General features: G+C 42.8%; 1 long non-coding RNA gene across 1 annotated transcript in view; it reads right to left on the bottom strand.

Moving 5' to 3' along the window:
- Positions 1 to 2,150: 2,150 nt before the first annotated feature.
- Positions 2,151 to 9,564, bottom strand: part of LOC136428208 (uncharacterized) — a 10,490-nt gene continuing 3,076 nt past the window's right edge. The window contains exon 2 of the long non-coding RNA XR_010754594.1: positions 2,151 to 2,933. This is a non-coding gene — a long non-coding RNA (uncharacterized lncRNA). The remainder of the gene's footprint in view (positions 2,934 to 9,564) is intronic.

Below are 9,564 nucleotides of genomic sequence, written 5' to 3'. Positions count from 1 at the left end.
CAAAACGCGAGCCGTGGCGAAGCCGCATTGCACTACCACTAGCTACTTGAAAAAGCATTATGCTTCATCTCAATTGGGGATGACTGCTTTACCTTTCCTTTTTTGTCAGTCCTTAGAACCAAGCATTTTAGATGATAGACCAAACTACGCTAAAGAAAAATCCGCTCCCCCTACGATCCCCACAATCATATTCTTCAGTACTTAAGGTGCGATGTAATCTTTGACGAGTTTACGAAAGGCCAAAGGACTATCGTTCAGCCTATAGCCTGGCTAAATGGCTCCTCTACCTAAACTTTTTCTCCCACTTGAGCCAACCTGCGGTTTGTTTCGTTTAGTTGCAATTTACGCTTTACGTGTTGTCATTATGCAAGCATTGCCTTGTGTATACTAGTAATATTTTCAAAGAGCTATCCCTGATCCCCTTTTATACCACACAGAGTCCACATAAATGCGGCCACATGTGGCCCTGTGAACCTCTGAGCGAATCCAAATTTATGCCGTTTTTGATCCATCAAATTGTCTCAGACCTTTACAGCCTCCTTAGCAGACTTTCTGGCTTGCTACTTCTATCTCAATTTATTATTTTCTGAGTATAAATAACTTCGGATTGTACCCGTACGGATTGTGTCACTGTCTCAGTGTCTGTTAGAAACCAGGCATAATGAAAAAAAAAATAAAATAAAAAATAAAATAAATAAAAAATCATACTACTTTAGCCCCCCGCTAACCTCTACCAGGCTCCGTGGATCGCTGGAAAAATAATAGGAATTGGCCAAGTAGAGTGAATAATATGCCAATGAAGTCGGCTACGGGCAGAGGGAAAATATGCGAACTTTCCGTAGCCGACTCCCTTTGCATATTATTCAATTTATTTGGCCAGTTTCAGTACAACCATTTTCCAGCCACAGAGCCTGGTAGAGACTAGCTAGCCCCACCGACCCTCCCAAAAGTAGTACCCCGGCTTTGGGGGCTGCTAACGAGGCTAAGAGACAGCTTCCTCTGAGGTCTCTGAGGAGTCGCGTCAAGGTCAGACATCTTGAAGAAGTTGAGACGTCTTGGAGGTGTGTATATTTCAGTCCTCGTGTTGCGGGCTGGGCCGGGGTGAAGGGTGAGACTGATACAATCGCGGGAACACATGTGGTTGCCGGCGGGATGCCAGGAGTGACCCGGGCGGCCTGAGCGCTTTGTGGTTCCGCTGGAAGGGAGTGGTCATGATCCCCGGTCTGACCACACTAACTTATCGTCTCGTTTATCACGTAATGCTAGGGTCATATTTCCTAACCGTGGCCCGGCCGGGCTGTTTGCGGAAACGAAAAATGAAAGTATATGTCAGTAAATATGCACAAGCTATGCTCTTAGATAATTTTGAGTACGTTTTGTGGTTTTGGTGTCTTTTATATCACAATTTTCGTTCCCAAAGACTGCCCGGCCGGGCCCCGAATTGGAATAAAAGGATTAATTTTGTATTAGACCCAGTTTGGCTGCCAAAACATCGAAATCCACTCACAATATATATCAAATTTTGACGGCCAACCAGAATAACAGTATGAAAATGTGTTTTTACATGGTCTTTTCAATTATCTCTTCTTGTATTGTCTAGTATCAATTTTGGCTTATCATTTTATTTACTTGACGATATTTGTGTCAGTTACGGCGTGCGATATTTATTATTTGATTTGAAATCGAACACTTACAAAATCAATCGTATCTAAAAGGATCAGGTCCTTGCTTTAAAATTGTCCCAAAGTTAGTTCCAAGCAGACGACTTATTTGAGTTGAATGTGTGATATTCATTGCCAATGCTTAGGAGTCGGAAGGCTACCTTTGTGATGAAGTGACTCTCAGACAAATTTGACCCGCTACTGCGGTCACGTGTCGCTCACGTCACGTTGCAGTAGCCAGGTCATTCCGTGAACAGGGTTGATGGGGTCAACCGAAAATTGGGGGTAAGTCCCAATTTCTCTTACAGTGTTGGACGAAAAATTAAGTCTTGTTAATAGTGAATTCTACCAACACAGATGAACTTTTATGCCATACGCTAACTCAGACAAATTTGCTGTTGTTTTCCCATAATTGACTCAACTACATTCGTATTCATCCTTAAGCTTGCACACTTCCAATTCACACACAATGAGGACAACTACTGGAGGCATGTTTGATTTATCTATTCATGTTTCTTTAGTTCCATAATCCCAGTACAGATGACTGTTTCAATCCATTCTGGCGCTACTGGGATTAAGTTTTTGAGCACCCTATAGCGGTGTAACTTTCTTCTTTTCTTTTCTTTTTAAAACCTAAGGCCTGAAGCTCATCGTCAGGTCTTGAATTACGACATATAACCACTACAATTGGTAAAGCAACGGTGACGGAAGGCACTCAGGTGACACGTCCTCGTCAGCGTCTCGGAGGAGCCATCCGCCCATACTCAGACCAGCTGTTGGGGTTCCAGCTGAAGGGGATCGTTCCATTTATTGCCCTGGAGTTGACGCCCGTTGAGGTGGTCTCTCGTCCAATGGGAGGAGCCATCCGCCCATACTCAGACCAGCTGTTGGGGTTCCAGCTGAAGGGGATCGTTCCATTTATTGCCCTGGAGTTGACGCCCGTTGAGGTGGTCTCTCGTCCAATGGGAGGAGCCATCCGCCCATACTCAGACCAGCTGTTGGGGTTCCAGCCGCCGAGGATCGTTCCAGTTCCGTTGGAGACAGCGTCGATGCTTCTGGTTGTTTCCATTCGTTGACGTTTGAGCCAAGCGATGAGCATGCGTCGATGTTGAACAAACCACCACGGCCCCCACTGACTGCCTCTGAAGTTGTGGCGGTCTCGGTTGGTTGTTACGTGCCCACTTATCAGGGCTTTGGCCGCCTTGTCTTGAAGCAAGCGTCCCTGCAACAGTAGGATCTTCTCCAAGGGCCCGGCATCTTGATAGCGATTTCCTACAAGAAAATTAAACATTGCGCATCAATGTTAAGTTGACCTGTCAAAAAGCAGATCATCATGTCGAAGCTTACGCATGTTACATATTTTTCTGTCATCTTACCTCAGATACTTCAAGCTTTATATTTTTAAACTTTTCTAATAATGTTTTCATTTCACATAATGACACGCATACATAATATTATAAATATTTAATATTTAAGACAATAATGGCGGTAGGAATCATTCACGCTACAACTGAAACAAAGTTTACAACAAAAAACACTACAGTGTTACGTACAATACTTCGTTCAACTGGTATTAAAAACATATAGGATTTAGGATTTAGAATTTCATGTGTCTTGCATTAACCTGGCTTTAAATTTCTTAAATCAAAACCCGTGAAATTCTGTACATTCTTTGATCTTTAATTCTATGCGGAAAAATGCTCCAAGTAAAGCGTCTGCTGCGCGGAAAAGAAGTCGTGACAACGTGATATTTGTGATAAAGAGATACAATATGTCATCATCAAACAAACGCTGAGCTTGTACATACGGTATTGCTTTCTGTAAGTCAGTAGCTTTATCAGAGCATCTTAAATATTTTTCTTATTTGTATATACTATAGAGACAAGTTTATTGAATCATACAGTCAAGTACAACCACAGAGCATTGGATCAAGCCCATGCCTACGTTGCAGTTGGCTGGTTGTTTTGCAACATTGTCAGTTCGCTACAGTACATTTCGCTACATAGCAAGTTGTTTCGCTAAATCGCACAATTTGTTTCGCTAAATCGCACAATTTGTTTCGTTAAATGGCACAATTCGTTTCGACGTCACACCAAAAGCATGCCCAATTTCAAGTCGTATAATTACCGAACGACGTGTGCTAGGACTACCAAACTTGGTGACTTCGCATAGAATTCAATTAGCAACACTGTACGAAATAACGAATTTGCGGGGTGGAAATCGTGTTCCACGTGCCTGCAAATTCGAGTTTTCCGTGACTCTCCAGGTCGTGTCGACCTGCCCAGCTCTTCTGCACGGGACCCGCGCAGTCCTGGGAAATACAGGATATGCACCACTTACGCTGCGCAGGAAGTGTCCGCGCCCTGTTAATTCTCGTGCAGCTAGAGGGAAACTCATACACATGTCCTGCCCAGTGAACGCTTTGCTGCCGGTATCTGCATACTTTAGCGACAATTATCACCTAATTATCATTTAATTACTCGTGCAGCTAGAGGGAAATTCATACACACGTCCTGTCCAGTGAACATGATTGCCGCCGGTAGCTGCATAATTTAGCGACAATTATCACCTAATTAGCATTTAATTACCATCCAAGGTTTGACCAGGCCTGGTCTGCGGCCAAAATGCCCCCCCCCCCCCCCCCCCAAAAAAAAAAATATCCCTTATGCGCTTTCCACTTTCCCGGCCCAAAACCCTGTGAAAAGATGCTTTTATTGGTTCAAAATGGTGATTAAACTTTCATTGTTGTTTCTCCGTTATCCACGAATGCCACTATTTGCATTTTGCGGCTAAGTATCGGCTACAAAAGTTCCAAAGAGTGTGTTCCTTTTTTGATCTTGACGACTCCGCCCGGGCCACAGTCGCTCAGGTCAAATGAAATTCAGTTCTCAGTGCGGGTCTCCGTGATGCTGTCATTCCTGCACCTTTCCTTCCATATGCTTCAGATAAAAGCGCAGATACTCCCAGTCAGATTAGCTCGCTTGGTCTCGCATCAGTTGAAAGAGTGTCGTCCACAGTTAGTCTTGCAACAAGTTCTAATTGAGTCCTTGAAAATCCTTGAACTAGTAGACTCGCTTACGATCCAGGTCGTGAGATTTACCAATGTTGATGTAGGAACACGAACAAAGCTTCTCAGTGTTCCCAGCGCCGTGGCTGCCTATACCTGGCAAAGAGGACAGGGAGTGGAGAGCATATATCCACACATAGCCTGTTTACCAGTCTCTACCGAACGGTTTAGTCTGCTATGCACCGATCCGTTTCTGTCAGTTATGCCTCTCCGTAGACCGAGCTAATTGATCCAAGTCCGTACAATTACCCCATGCGCGGTATTCTCACATGGCGGGCAGGTAACACTCCCTGCGCCGTAGAGATAACGCGGAACGCCCGATGGTATGGTTTCCAGGCTAGCCCACACACTAAGTCAGTTACTAGTAGTCCTCATTTGGGATACGTGTGCCAACTAAGAGATTTGAAAATAGCGACACGGGCGTTGATTGGCTGTTGTTTTCAAACCATACACTATGTGAATTGCAATTGGCTGACAGTCATGTTTTACAGAGCCCTGCACAAATAAAGACACAATGAGTTGTGAAATACCACGTGCCCGCTGGTCAAGTCTTTGTTGTGTAATTATTCAGTGGTTTATTTGAGATGCACGCTTGTACAACAATAAACTTCCGTGTTTACAGGTTAATAGTACGTAGAAATTACTTGTTCGACTCAAAATTTAGTCAAATAAGTTCGTTTCATTTCAACACAGACCATTGCAACATAGACCATTGCAATTGATTTCCCCCTTCCCGGTACATTTGAAAGCTTAGTTCACTATGACCATGTATATGCACCAAAACAACCGGTCATCCTTGTGTATAATGTCCTTGATAATGTGTAGCACTAATACAGTCTTAGGCTTGCTCTTGAGTATTTCAAATAACGCCAAATGCCTTATATTTCAGCATGAATTGCAAGCTTGGAGAATAATTGCAAGCCACACTCACAAGTTTCATCACATGAGGCCATTACATAGGTTACATAAATAAATACATAAAAATAGATATAGGTTACATCGTCATTGGCGATCGGAGTAGTTCTATCCGTATGAATATTCAATCCGATCCATTTTTTTGAGTGTGAACGGGGTTTAAATAAATTAATTCTCGGGTGTAGCATATGGTGACGCGACGCCATTTTCATGTTTCCTTTGTTTCATGGCTCCTTCTTTTTACCATGCATGCACAAGTACACTACTCTAGACAGGACTATAGGAACAAAAGCACGTAACACAAGTACTAGTATTCTGTGTATTTTCAACTCCTTCTTTTTACAGGAAAGATTTACAAAAACAGAAAATCAATATGGACGCCGCAAAGACATTCCAATACACATCTTACAACATTATGCACAGCTTGTATCTTACAGACGACTCGTGTTTACTTTTTAAATACAATAATTCAAATCATGTCAAATGATCATTTCCCATACGCCGATTGGAAACCATATCATCGGGACCTTCCCGGCGTCTCTGCGGCGTTGGGAGTGGTACCCGCCACCCAGACAGATTGGCCCGCTCGGGGGTATAGTTCGCTCCCGCTACGATGGCGGCGAAACTAAAGCTAAGAAGACGAGCTATCTGAACGGTTCATTATAGCACACTGGGTCCAGTAAAACACACCTAAGCCGACACGTAGAGACAAGATACCAGGCAAACCTCCTTGGTACACCATATATGTTACCACAAGAATATCCTTGGTTATCCATGCAACTTTTAGAGTACTCTGAAACCTAGCCTGGGTGCCAGACCACCGCGCTCCTGGCGCTAATCCTTCGGCCGGGGAAGCAACTCGCGCCGCCGCCACAGATAGCACACGGCCCACTAATTATCGCTAGCGCAATAGAAATCAGGGTTCGGCTGCCAGCGCTCCCGGGTGCCAACTCTATCCCTACTACTAGGTCTTCCCCGCCCAGAAGGGCTTATCATCGCATCACGCGAAAGGTCTGGTATCCAGGCTATCTGAAACCGATACTATTGCCAGGGCCTCCACGTACGTACAAAACAGCTTGTCTGGTGCGCCCCTAACTCTCCTACCCTGGAGAAACCCGACTAGGGACCGGGCTGCTAGCGAGTCTCTTCGGCCGTCCGAGACTGTCAGCCCGCCGGATCTAAATTAACACTACGGAGAGTTGTAGCCCGGGGAGTGGACCGTGCCTTTTACCCGCAAGGACCGGTCAACTCTCGGGATTTTTTAGAACTCCCCCGGTGCGGTAATACAATTTCTATCGGCGGGCTTAGAGCTCTGGGCCGCCGACTGAAAGGGCGCGATAACAGTCTGGATCCCAGCGATCTAAACCGTCATAGTATCATTCGCATTCGGTAATATTATTTGCAATCCTACTACTACCCAACAGAAATTATTCAGTCCTTTACAGTCCTAAATTTATTAATGATTTTTGTTAAGTGTCGAACACAAAGTCACAGCAAATAAAGATCATTTGCCTATCACAGCTCCGTGTAGTTCACACACCGTGGCTTATAATGCGTGAGCTAAAGCTTATTGTTATCTACCCGGCAGGGTCACACGCGAGTGTGCAACGGCCTGGGAATCAACGCACAGCTAACTGTGCATGAAAACGCAGAATTTTCCCGGTCGGCACACGCCGGACCCGGAAAACTCTTCACAATTCCTGCCCGCCTCTGTTTTAACGGACGTGCGCAGACTCGGAAAGAACCGGAAACCTGAGCTTTCACGCAGTGCAACAATTCTATCATACCTATTTTGGCGTTTAAAATATTTCTCTAATTTCTCTAATTTCGGTCGAAACAATCAGGTTTCAACTTTCAAGGTTATCCTGCTAAACCAATATTTTCCTACATAGATCACTAACATCGTATGTAATCTAGTGCATCATTTATAATGAAATATTTAAGTATGACAATTTGATGAAGAACCATATCAAAAACCAACAAGACAGACCATATCACAAGCGAAGGTGTAATCACTCGCATTTTGTCACTACCTTGTATTTATTTTTTTGAACCCATAAACATTCATATGAACGTTTTATTCGGTCTTTATTGCATCCTAATGTTATATGTTGAAAGAATTTGCTTTTCATAAACTTAATATTTTTAGTTCAAGGCGGAGCCTAAAAGATAGATAAATACATATGACGTCATTCTATGATGATTTTGACGTCGATGTGGTTACCAATGACAACAAAATTCTAAGCAGGCTTTGAAAACATTAAGACATCGTTTTTGTTAACTTTTTGCTAAATACCTTAAAGGTTACGGAAATCCCCATTTAGACGGTTGAAGCCAAGAAATGACGTTACATGAATGACGTCATAACTACGTCATAAGCACGTCATAAAAAACTTAACTTATTTGTTTAATACCGTTAGGTATTACAGGCTTTTGAAATTGAAAAACACAGAAATGGATGGTTAACGTTACATACAGTAAATTGAACCTTGTTTTGTCAGGGTACACATTAAATATCACTTAAAGTATTATTCCTCGTTTTGCCTAATTCTATGATCCATGTCCGTATCCATTTGTTTAACACCTCAAGATTTTAAGGGCTTAAGATATTCAAGAACACAGGTATGGATTGACCTAGTTTCTGAAATGGTACATATAAAGGTTTACATGTATGGATAAAGTATAATTTCACTGGGCAATAACACTAGTTACACACGTCATTAGTGGTCATACAAAGCTAGACTGGAGTTTTCTAAGATGATGTCGAATAACATCTACAACAGACCGGTAATCAGAAAAGCTCCGGGAGGCCTGCTTGTCCGGGTGCTAAAAAGCATGACGAAAATGCGATTTGCCATGCGCCAGACAAAACTAGACTGTGTCCAACTGACCAAGTTTCTTTCTTTCTATATTTCTATCTTTCTTTCTTTCTTTCTCTCTCTCTTTCTCTCTCTCTCTCTCTCTTTCTCTTTCTTTCTTTCTTTCTCTCTTTCTTTCTTTCTTCTTTCCATTTTATTAACAATGAAACAAGTCACTACAAAATACAGACGAACATAAAACTTAATCTTTTTGTTTAATACCGTTAGGTATTACGGGCTTCAGCAATTGAAAATCACAGATATTGATAGTTAACGTACATACAGTAAATTGAACCTTGTTTTGCCGGGGTACACATAAAGTTTGATCAATTAAGAGAACAGACTAACAGGCCCGTTAAGTGATATGGACTTCAGATATTCAATAAGACGGATATGAGTTGCTAACGTTACATACAGTAAATCAAACGTTGTTTTGCCAGGGTAAACATAAAGTTTGATCACTTAAAGTATTATTCCTCTTTAATTCTTGAAAACTTTAATGATTCATACCCCTCACAGAAAAGAGAAGACCACTACGTAGCGGCTAAAAGGGCAGACTTATAGAAACAGGCCTGCGCTTAGCTTGCATGGTAGCCATACCATCGGGAGCTCCCCGTTCTAATATCTCTACGGCACCGGGAGTGATGCCCGCCCGCCAGGGCAGATTTATACGCCCGCCTAAACCCAAGTAGAAACTTGCGGGCCTAGCGCGTCTACAAACACTGTCATTCTTCGTTACAAAACAAATGCATGGATTAGTGAATGGCGCCTATCACAATCCATGCACTCAGCATACACACTTATTTGAATCTATTTCGCCTGAATCCTCACGTCCCATGAACCGGCATCGTCCGCCGTATTACGCGTATGAAAATCTTCGGGCTCACAGCCTTATGCAGCCCAAACTTCAAAGAATGGTAATATCGCGGATTCCATTCATGGACAAACGTAATCTTGGTTGTAAACAATCTTAAAATCATTTCTAATGCTAACAGTCTAGAGTCCGAGTCACAAAGGGGGTTGTTATTGTAATAATTTACTTGTGTTAACATCACTATGTATA

Source organism: Branchiostoma lanceolatum, chromosome 1 (genome assembly GCF_035083965.1).
Source record: "Branchiostoma lanceolatum isolate klBraLanc5 chromosome 1, klBraLanc5.hap2, whole genome shotgun sequence".
In the NCBI taxonomy this organism is placed as follows: Eukaryota; Metazoa; Chordata; class Leptocardii; order Amphioxiformes; family Branchiostomatidae; genus Branchiostoma; species Branchiostoma lanceolatum.
The sequence above is the reverse complement of the archived record's forward strand: the minus strand, read 5'-3'. Positions and strand labels throughout refer to the sequence as shown.